This window comes from Nansenia antarctica, assembly GCF_963989245.1.
Source record: "Nansenia antarctica genome assembly, chromosome: 4".
Lineage (NCBI taxonomy): Eukaryota > Metazoa > Chordata > Actinopteri > Argentiniformes > Microstomatidae > Nansenia > Nansenia antarctica.
The window spans coordinates 73728503-73738502 of NC_137689.1; the positions used below are offsets into that span (position 1 = coordinate 73728503).

Genomic DNA, 10000 nt, shown 5'->3' on the forward strand with positions numbered 1-10000 from the left:
CCAATGGCTCTTGTCCGCCTGTGTACATTTCTTCTTCATTTCTTCAACAACACGGTTAGGATCGAATCTAGCCATATTGTGACTCCTCCTCCAGACCGTTGAGCTCTGACTGCGTCGTCCTGGCAGCTCGGGAAAATGAATAGCAATTATTAACCAGCAGAGCACAAACTTCACTGAGTAGCCTGAATGATCTGACCTTGGGTCTCTCTCCACCACACACCCACGGAAGGAAGTATTATTAATTGATAAAGACGGCGACAAAGACTTGATAAACTGCAGTGACTAAGTGGATCAGGCACAAGGGCTTGTTAGGACTAAGACGTAGACCTATCTATGGGCTTGTGATGACATGATGAGTTCTGACACGGGTTAATAAGGTTCTACTTACCATGACTGTTGTACAGGTGATTCACTTACTTAGACAAAATGTACTCGTTCTAAGTCGCTTTGGATAAACGTTTCTGCTAAATGACGTACATTTCTTCACGACAAACAACAACGACACTGAAAACAGACCGGTTAGGATAAAAGATGCGTGGTCCTCAAGAGGTGAATGGGTCTGCTTCTCTAGACAGGCGACAGTTAGGCTACAGATCCGATAGGGGCGGCTGTGGCGCAGGAGGTAGTGATCGCAAGGTTGGGAAATCGGCGGTTCGAGCCCCGGCTGGCCACATGTCGAAGTGTCCTTGGGCAAGACACTGAACCCAAAATTGCTCCCAATGAGCAGGCCTACCTTGCATGGTAGCTTGCTGCCATTGGTGTGTGAATGGGTGAATGAGAGGCCATTGTAAAGGAATAAAGGCGCTTTATATAAGTCAGTCCATTTATCATTTAGATGCAGTTGACAGACGACAGTTAGGCTACAGAGACAGGCTTCAAATCCAGTTGGTTAAAATACTGTGATCTGACACTGCCAGATCGATGAGTAAGAGGTGGTTGTACGTTGTCAGAAGGTTTGAGTAAGTGCAAAAGAAAGAAACTGTAATGTATTCTGCTGATGAGAAGATGGATGGCGGTTACTAAGCGTTAAGGCAGAGGTTGCACATTGTTTCCCTTTTTTACATTTTCTTTTTACTGTTTTCCCCTGCTTTTATATTCATTCTATGCTTGTATATGTTTTTATATATGTTGTTAAATTCACTTTATGTTCTTATTCCTGTTGTAAAGCACTTTGAGCTGCATTTCTTGTATGAAAGGTGCTATCTATATAAAGCTTTACTTACTTACTTACTTCTGTGCATAGAGATATACGTGCATAATACGTTCTATGTGTATTCAGACTGCAGGAATAACGATATGAGCGCTTACTTCGTCCATTAAGTGGATCAGATAGTCTGTATTCCTCAGTGTCTCATTCCCATGCATACAATTAGCGATCTGGCGATGGCTAATTAAAAATTAATTAATCATTCATCTAATCAGTTGAGAAGGAGTTGAGTGTTGTTAATTCACACGTTTGTTATTAGCAGGTAGAGACAACCTACTTATTATGCATTGTGACAGACACTGGCACCTGGTCTTAGCATAGATTTTTCTCTTGACGATGACTGATGGATAGATGATTTACTTACTTAATTGTATTAACGTTGTAAGTCGCTTTGGATAAAGGTGTCAGCTTAATGTCAACAATGTGCTGTACGTGTAAAAAGTAATTACCTGGGGGAGTTGAACATGTGTCTGATGAAGCTCTCGTGTCATACGTGTCACAGCAGACTTTGTTCCAAGCCTCAGACCAACCTCCTAACCGTATGTCTGTGCCATGAGCTCACATCACAGGTTGAAGAACAGCTTGAAAACACACTTAGCTCAGTGTGGATCTGGGTTTCTGTGTTTGATCAGTGGAGCTACATTGGGATAATGTTGGCCTCTATAGGCTAGTCAAGCCAAACAACAGGTTGTCGATAGATGATTCAGCTAAATGTCAACAATGTGCTGTACATGTAAAAAGTAATTACCTGGGGGAGTTGAACATGTGTCTGATGAAACTCTCATGTCATACGTGTCACAGCAGACGTTGTTCCAAGTCTCAGACCAACCTCCTAACTGTATGTCTGTGGCATGAGCTCAGAGATCACAGGTTGAAGAACAGCTTGAAAACACACTTAGCTCAGTGTGTATCTGGGTTTCTGTGTTTGATCAGTGGAGCTACATTGGGATAATGTTGGCCTCTATAGGCTAGTCAAGCCAAACAACAGGTTGTCGATAGATGATTCAGCTAAATGTCAACAATGTGCTGTACAAGTAAAAAGTAATTACCTGGGGGAGTTGAACATGTGTCTGATGAAGCTCTCGTGTCATACGTGTCACAGCAGACTTTGTTCCAAGCCTCAGACCACCTCCTAACTAACCGTATGTCTGTGGCATGAGTTCAGATCACAGGTTGAAGAACAGCTTGAAAACACACTTAGCTCAGTGTGTATCTGGGTTTCTGTGTTTGATCAGTGGAGCTACATTGGGATAATGTTGGCCTCTATAGGCTCGTCAAGCCAAACAGCAGGTTGTCTTTTATGATCTGGCAGCTGACTCATGCTCATGTTTTTCACCCTGAACAATTATGATACACAACCTGATGTGAGTTTTTGACTATACCCCCGCCTCTGTATTCCATGGTATAATGCATTTGCAAAGCTATTCAGCTTATTCAGGGGCGGCTGTGGGCGCAGGCGGTAGAGCCGGCGTCTAACGATCACAAGGTTGGCAGATCGGCGGTTCGAGCCCTGGCTGGCCACATGTCAAAAGTGTCCTTGGGCAAGACACTTAATCCCAAATTGCTCCCAATGAGCTGATGGCCGGCGCCTTGCATGGTCGCTTGCCGCCATTGGTGTGTGAATGTGTGTGCTTTGGAATAAGGCAGTCCATTTACCATTTATTCAGCTGGCTGTTCAGAAGGCACCATGACAGTTAGGGGAACAGTGTGACAGCCCCACAGTCCACTGGGGGAGGAGAGGATGACAAAGGGATAGACGGTGATAGAGGTACTATACATTAAGCAGTGCATTCAATGTTGTCCAAATACATCATTCCCACATGGAGTAGTCATGCTTTTTGCAGAGCCACCTGCGACTGACGACTGAACTGTTGGTTTCACCACAGCGCTGACACACGCACGCACACAGGCACGTACATACACACACACGCACACACACATCCACACAGAGACAGAGAGAGAGAGAGAGAGAGAGAGAGAGAGAGAGAGAGAGAGAGAGAGAGAGAGAGAGAGGCGCGCACACAATCGCGGACACGCGTACACCCAGGCTGCTCGCCTCCTCAGCACCACCAGCCTGTACAGTGTGTGTGGATTGCTCCTCCGTTATCCTGCAGAATTCCGACGCCTTCTCTGGATCTTTGTGGCTGACGGCGGGGGGTTTTTGCGCACAATTTATTTATCTAGACCTTTTTTAACTTTTCATCCCGCATTTAACATTTTCTTTATTTAAAAATATTTCCGTTTTTTTGTCTAAAACCACCCCCACCTACCCGGCTACCCATCACAGAAAGATGAGTTTTGAGGATCGGATATTTCTTCCCTGAAAATCTTCTTGTATGTTCCAACTTACAACCAACCAACCAACGAGATTTTTGAATTAAAACTAGTAAAGTTGACCAGCCGTTTATGTAATGTAGGCATGGGGGTAAACTTACGTTTGGGATATCTAGACGAATAATAATAGCACGTTTTGAATAGTTTCTTCGGCGTGGAGAGCAGGTGAGTGAGTGCAGCCTTGGGGGGGTTGTGGAGAGCGCATTGACGCGCGCGGTGGCCGCGGAGAGACCGGAGACCGGAGCAATGAATTAATGAATGAATTAATGCATTTACTTGACACGTTTTTTAAAATGGGGGTATTCTACACTTGTCTAAAAAGCATACAAGTATAAAAGACAAGGAAAAAAAAAACGTCAAGGATAACGAGAGGCTTATTCCCATTGTGGTCCTTTGATGTTAAACGATGTAGAAGAGAGAGAGATAACGGAGAGAGTATAGTAGGACAAGCACAGACATTGGCAGGACAGGTTTGGCATAATACAGGCAGTTAGTTTACGAGAATAAACTACTGCGCACCGAGCAACCGGAGGTTCCGTGCAGAGGAGGATTAAACCACGGAGCACCGGGGGGGGGAAACCCAGAAGCACCGGCTGACATGGGTAAGTGGACACCGTCTGATTTCAACACGATTCAAAGCTGATAGTTCCGACCCGGTTTGTAAGAGCAGAGAGCTCACCATTTCATAAACGGTACCCCCCCCACCCCTGTCCACGAAGAGCGCATCACACCAGTGATTGATTGCGCAATTGTCTCTCTTTTTTTTTTCTTTTTTTTTTTAAAGCTCTAATCTGCCACTCTGTATATGACTCCAATATTTCACAGGTAGGCTAAACAGCAGGAAACCGTCTGTTTTCTTTAACGAGCCATGGCTTCAGCCTACACCTTTTTGGTCCTAGTGTTATGAATTGTGACTGTGTACATTTTTTTTATATCTGTATTGTGAATTGCATAGGGGACCAAAATAAACATTCTCAATCAATCAATCAATCAAAACGAGGATCTGTAATCATAACGGGGCGATGTTCCAAATGACATCCTCCCCCTCCTCCTCACACTAATGTTGCTTCTGTCCATTCGCTGCCTCTAATTGGGTGGTTATTGAATACATTACGCATTGTATCACCCGCCCCCTAATAGCCTACCAGTGGGAACGTGTCTACCAATCCAACTTAATGTTGTTTTTATTCCGGCTGGAATGATCGTCATTACAATTTGGCAGTTATAGTATAGCGTATGCAAGTGGGCTTTGCGTTAATGCATGGTGGATGGGTATAGGTGTTGAGATATTCATATGTTATCTCTTGATTTGGACACACACACACACACACACACACACACACACACACACACACAGGCTCCGGTACCTCAGTAGCCTACATGTCACTCAGACAGTTTGGGATATGTGGACGATGGTAACTAACACATCCCTCTGGTGGTGTCATCGAGTGGATATGATAATTGACCAGAATATGAGAGATGTGTTAGATTTGTGTGTGTGTGTGTGTGCTCGTTATGGACCCCAGCTGCCCTATTGCTCTTAGTGTTGTGACTTAGCTGATGAGGAGCCCCCTTCTAGAAGACACCCTAGTCAGACCAGCCCTCATTTGTTCAGGCAACACTTCAGCCAATTACCTCCGGTAACCTGTGGACTAGAGATGTAGTCATGTAGATTCCTCACGGAGGCCACCAGCAGGTCACAGCAGAGCTCGTGTCGTGTAGCTAGCATCTCAGCAGATTGGATAGCGGCGGTGAAGTGTTTTCAGCTACCATGACCCTTACATGACTTGTTTTTCCCCTGACGCTAATGGAACAGCAAGTTCTCTCGAGTGGCTGTGTCTGTGAATCTGTCTGTGAAGCTCTCTCTCTGCTTCCACTTGAGGGGCTGGCTGTGTCTCAGGAGGTAGAGCCGGCGTCTAATGATTGCAAGATCGGCAGTTCGAGCCCCGGCTGGCGGCCACATGCCGAGGTGTCCTTGGGGCAAGACACTTAACCCCAAATTGCTCCCAATGAGCGGGGCCACCGCCACCTTGCATGGTAGCTTGCCTACCTCGCCATTGGTGTGTGAATGTGTGTGTGAATGGGTGAATGAGAGGCCGTTGTAAAGCGCTTCGGAATAAGGCGCTATAAACTTGATAAGGGCTCCAACATCTGTGGCCAAATCACAGCAACCCCAAATGTCAGGGAGTTCATTGGAGGTGGGTTTCATGAGTTCATGTGAGGTGGCCTACAAATGCTTAAACCATCAGCTAACCCTCCAAGTGCAGGAGAGAGAGCTGTCCCAACTGCCACTTTCAGGGGCACACGACTCAGCGGTCCTGCCATGCCCCCTAACCCTGCCCCCCCCCCCCCCCGCAACCCTGCCTCCCCCCCGCCCCCCGCCCTCCGCCCTCCTGCCCAGCACTCACTGACTGACTCACTGACTGACTGGATCCCAATGTCCTGATTTTGGGGCGGTTCACTGAGGTGTACGCTGTCTGCATATACTCTCTCTGCAACACATAACCCACACACCCACTTGACACATAAGCCCCACCCTCCCCAACACATAACCTCCACCCTCCTCAACACATAACCTCCACCCTCCCCTACACATAACCTCCACCCTCCTCTACACATAACCTCCACCCTCCCCAACACATAACCCCCACCCTCCCCTACACATAACCCCCACCCTCCCCAACACATAACCCCCACCCTCCCCTACACATAACCTCCACCCTCCCCAACACATAACCCACACCCTCCTCTGCACATAACCTCCACCCTCCCCTACACATAACCTCCACCCTCCTCCACACATAACCCCCACCCTCCCCAACACATAACCCCCACCCTCCCCAACACATAACCCCCACTCTCCCCCACACATAACCCCCACCCTCCCCTACACATAACCCACACCCTCCTCCACACATAACCCCCACCCTCCCCTACACATAACCCACACCCTCCTCTGCACATAACCTCCACCCTCCCCTACACATAACCTCCACCCTCCCCAACACATAACCCCCACCCTCCCCTACACATAACCCCCACCCTCCCCAACACATAACCTCCACCCTCCTCTACACATAACCTCCACCCTCCTCCACACATAACCCCCACCCTCCCCTACACATAACCCCCACCCTCCCCTTCACATAACCCCCACCCTCCCCTACACATAATCTCCACCCTCCCCTTCACATAACCCCCACCCTCCCCAACACATAACCTCCACCCTCCTCTACACATAACCCCCACCCTCCTCTACACATAACCTCCACCCTCCTCTACACATAACCTCCACCCTCCCCAACACATAACCCCCACCCTCCCCTACACATACCCCCACCCTCCCCAACACACAACCCCCACCCTCCCCTACACATAACCTCCACCCTCCCCAACACATAACCCCCACCCTCCCCTACACATAACCTCCACCCTCCCCAACACATAACCTCCACCCTCCCCAACACATAACCTCCACCCTCCCCAACACATAACCCCCACCCTCCCCTACACATAACCTCCACCCTCCTCTACACATAACCTCCACCCTCCCCTACACTTAACCTCCACCCTCCCCTACACATAACCCCCACCCTCCCCAACACATAACCTCCACCCTCCCCAACACATAACCTCCACCCTCCCCAACACATAACCTCCACCCTCCCCAACACATAACCTCCACCCTCCCCTACACATAACCCCCACCCTCCCCTACACATAACCTCCACCCTCCTCTACACATAACCTCCACCCTCCCCAACACATAACCTCCACCCTCCCCTACACATAACCCCCACCCTCCCCTACACATAACCCCCACCCTCCCCTACACATAACCTCCACCCTCCCCTACACATAACCCCCACCCTCTTCAGTACATAACCCCCACCCTCTCCAGTACATAACCCCCACCCTCTTCAGTACATAACCCCCACCCTCTCCAGTACATAACCCACACCCACCTAGGGGAATACTCTGAAGGAGGAATTAATGCCTGGAGTTGGCTCTGCACTCGTGTGGCAGAGAGTCCTGGAATTAAATCAGAGGAATTGAATCCATCTCCATATAACGCCAACATACGGATGCAGGTTGATCCTAAACCAAGGGACTTCCGTCACAGCTGTATGAGTCATTATACTAACAGTTTCATTACAGCTAGATACACCCCCCCCAAAACAAGAAGATAAACCTAACTTGTTTTCAAGTAATTCGTTGTTTTTCACAGAGGGAATCACCCACATACAAACTGGTTGAGACTAATGGTACAGATTTAGTTTTTTTTAGCCCAAAATCTCACTCAGATTCATTATCACAAGCTTGTGTGTACATGTGTACAAATCCTGCTTTGTACAAAACCCCTTCATCATTAGCTGTTATTACACAACCTTCTACTTAACATCTCACTCCTACTCATTGTCAGACAGGACTGTACCAGATTTTTACCGCTTTACCGTGTGCAAATCCTCCACCATGGGGTCATGGGGTCTCCTGTAACAGGCAGCTGCCTCTCAGGTACTGCAGAGAGAGGACGGTCCCTCTAAAAGCTGTGTCTGTCTGTCTGTCTCCCTCCGTGCTAATTTATCTGCTGCTCACAGCAGAGTGTTTGTCAACCGAAACGTTTGAGAGCTTGTGAGCTAACGATTAGAGCAGATTGACTCGACATCTGACAGCGCCTTGCAAGCTAGGCGTGGAACACAGAGCCTGCAAATAGCAGCTTGAATTCTGACAAACATCCCAAAGACAGGGATCAAATAATGTTTGATATGGTAAACGGACTGACTTATCTTAGCGCCTTATTCCGAAGCGCTTTACAACGGCCGCTCATTCACCCGTTCACCCACACATTCACATGCCAATGGCGAGGTAGGCAAGCTACCACGCAAGGCGCCGGCCCGCTCGTTGGGACAACCTTGACATGTGGCCAGCCGGGGCTCGAACCGCCGACCTTGCGATCATTAGTCGTCGGCTCTTACTTCCTGCGCCACAGCCGCCCACATACTAGTCCTCCATGTGGTTTCATACTCAATCATCCTGGATCACATTCGATCTGCATCCGTTTGTGTAACCGTCTCATGGGGTAGGGGCTGTTAGATACACATCCTCAGAGCCTCCTCTTGGTTACATGAATAGTCAGTAAGTAGCCTTGAGCCTGGTGGTTCTGGAGCCTAACTTCCCTTAGGGCAGGAGTCTATCTCCTGTTTCCGTATAGCGTGAGGCGGCTTGATGTACAAGTACACCCCCCTGGACATGACGCTGGTATGTTGCAGGGTCTTACCCCCCCAAATCCAACCCTTAATGCTGAGTGCCAAGCAGGGAGGCATCGGGTATGATTTGTATAGTCTTTGGTGGTACGACTCGGCCGGGGATCGAACTCACGACCTCCCGATACTCAGGGCGGACACTCTAACCGCTAAGGCCACTGAGCTGAATTGCATGAACAGTACCTGAGCCGTATTGACGTTTTTAGAAACATTAGCCGGCTTTGATGTCAGGTCCACAATACCTCATTATTTCATTCAATTCTGCTTGGCTGAGTTGTTGGCTGTAATTATTTCTGATTATTCAATCTCAACATGTGTGTAATATACACAGGTTTGGATATAATGTGTGCCATATAGTGAGCCAAGAAAAGCATAGCGTTTGTCTGATAATCCTTTAATTATTTCGATTCCAAAATGTTGCTAATGCTTATCTAATCAGCACTTTAATGCTAAAGTGTCGAGGTAATCGTTGAATTGTTTGCTATCTCCTAATAGCCCATAGCTTTGCCTGATAGTGTCGAACATCTAGCCGAGTATTGTTTTTATCTCTAGATTACATTCGCCCATCCTCAATATCGAATATCCTAACAGTTTTAGATCGTACGCCTTAAATACTATCAGCTAAATGTGTCATGTGTCACGTCAGGCAAACAGAAAAACAACAACTCCTCTCATTCCTCCTCTTTTCTCTCTCTCTCTCTCTTTCTCGGTTTTTCACGATGACGATTTTCTTTCTCTCTCTCTAATGAATCTAACACGCTGTGCAAATCCTCTCCGTGGCCGCCCACACACGCGGGATCCAGGGATGTGTGGGTTGGCCTCCTCCCCTCCTCCCCTCTGCCATGCTTCACCAGGTCACCCAGCCTCCGAATCTGCCTCGCTCCAGAGTCTCTCTCTCTCTCTGCGCAAACTGAACGCTGAATAATTGAGGTTAAGAATATTTGTCCTGGATTCATTTATTTTAAACTGTAGTCATTCTAATCTAGCCGGGGCTGAGGCTTCTCTATTCCTTCCCTGTAATTACCCGCTCGTTCTGATGATGACTAAATCCCATCGCTACGTACATGCGTACGGCACGGGTGTCACAAGTTCACCATCCGCCGTTCCCGTCGGTCCTTTATGTGCGTTTACTGCGTCTACCTTTGGCTCTATACTAGCTGTGCTACCGCTGCCTTTCGCCGAGACGATTTCTGTT

At 48.0% G+C, this 10000-nt stretch overlaps 1 protein-coding gene across 1 annotated transcript in view; it reads left to right on the forward strand.

Moving 5' to 3' along the window:
- Positions 1 to 10000, forward strand: part of LOC308156367 (leucine-rich repeat transmembrane neuronal protein 4-like) — a gene marked incomplete at both ends in the record, with an annotated part of 55421 nt that overhangs the window by 704 nt on the left and 44717 nt on the right. The window lies entirely within an intron of this gene.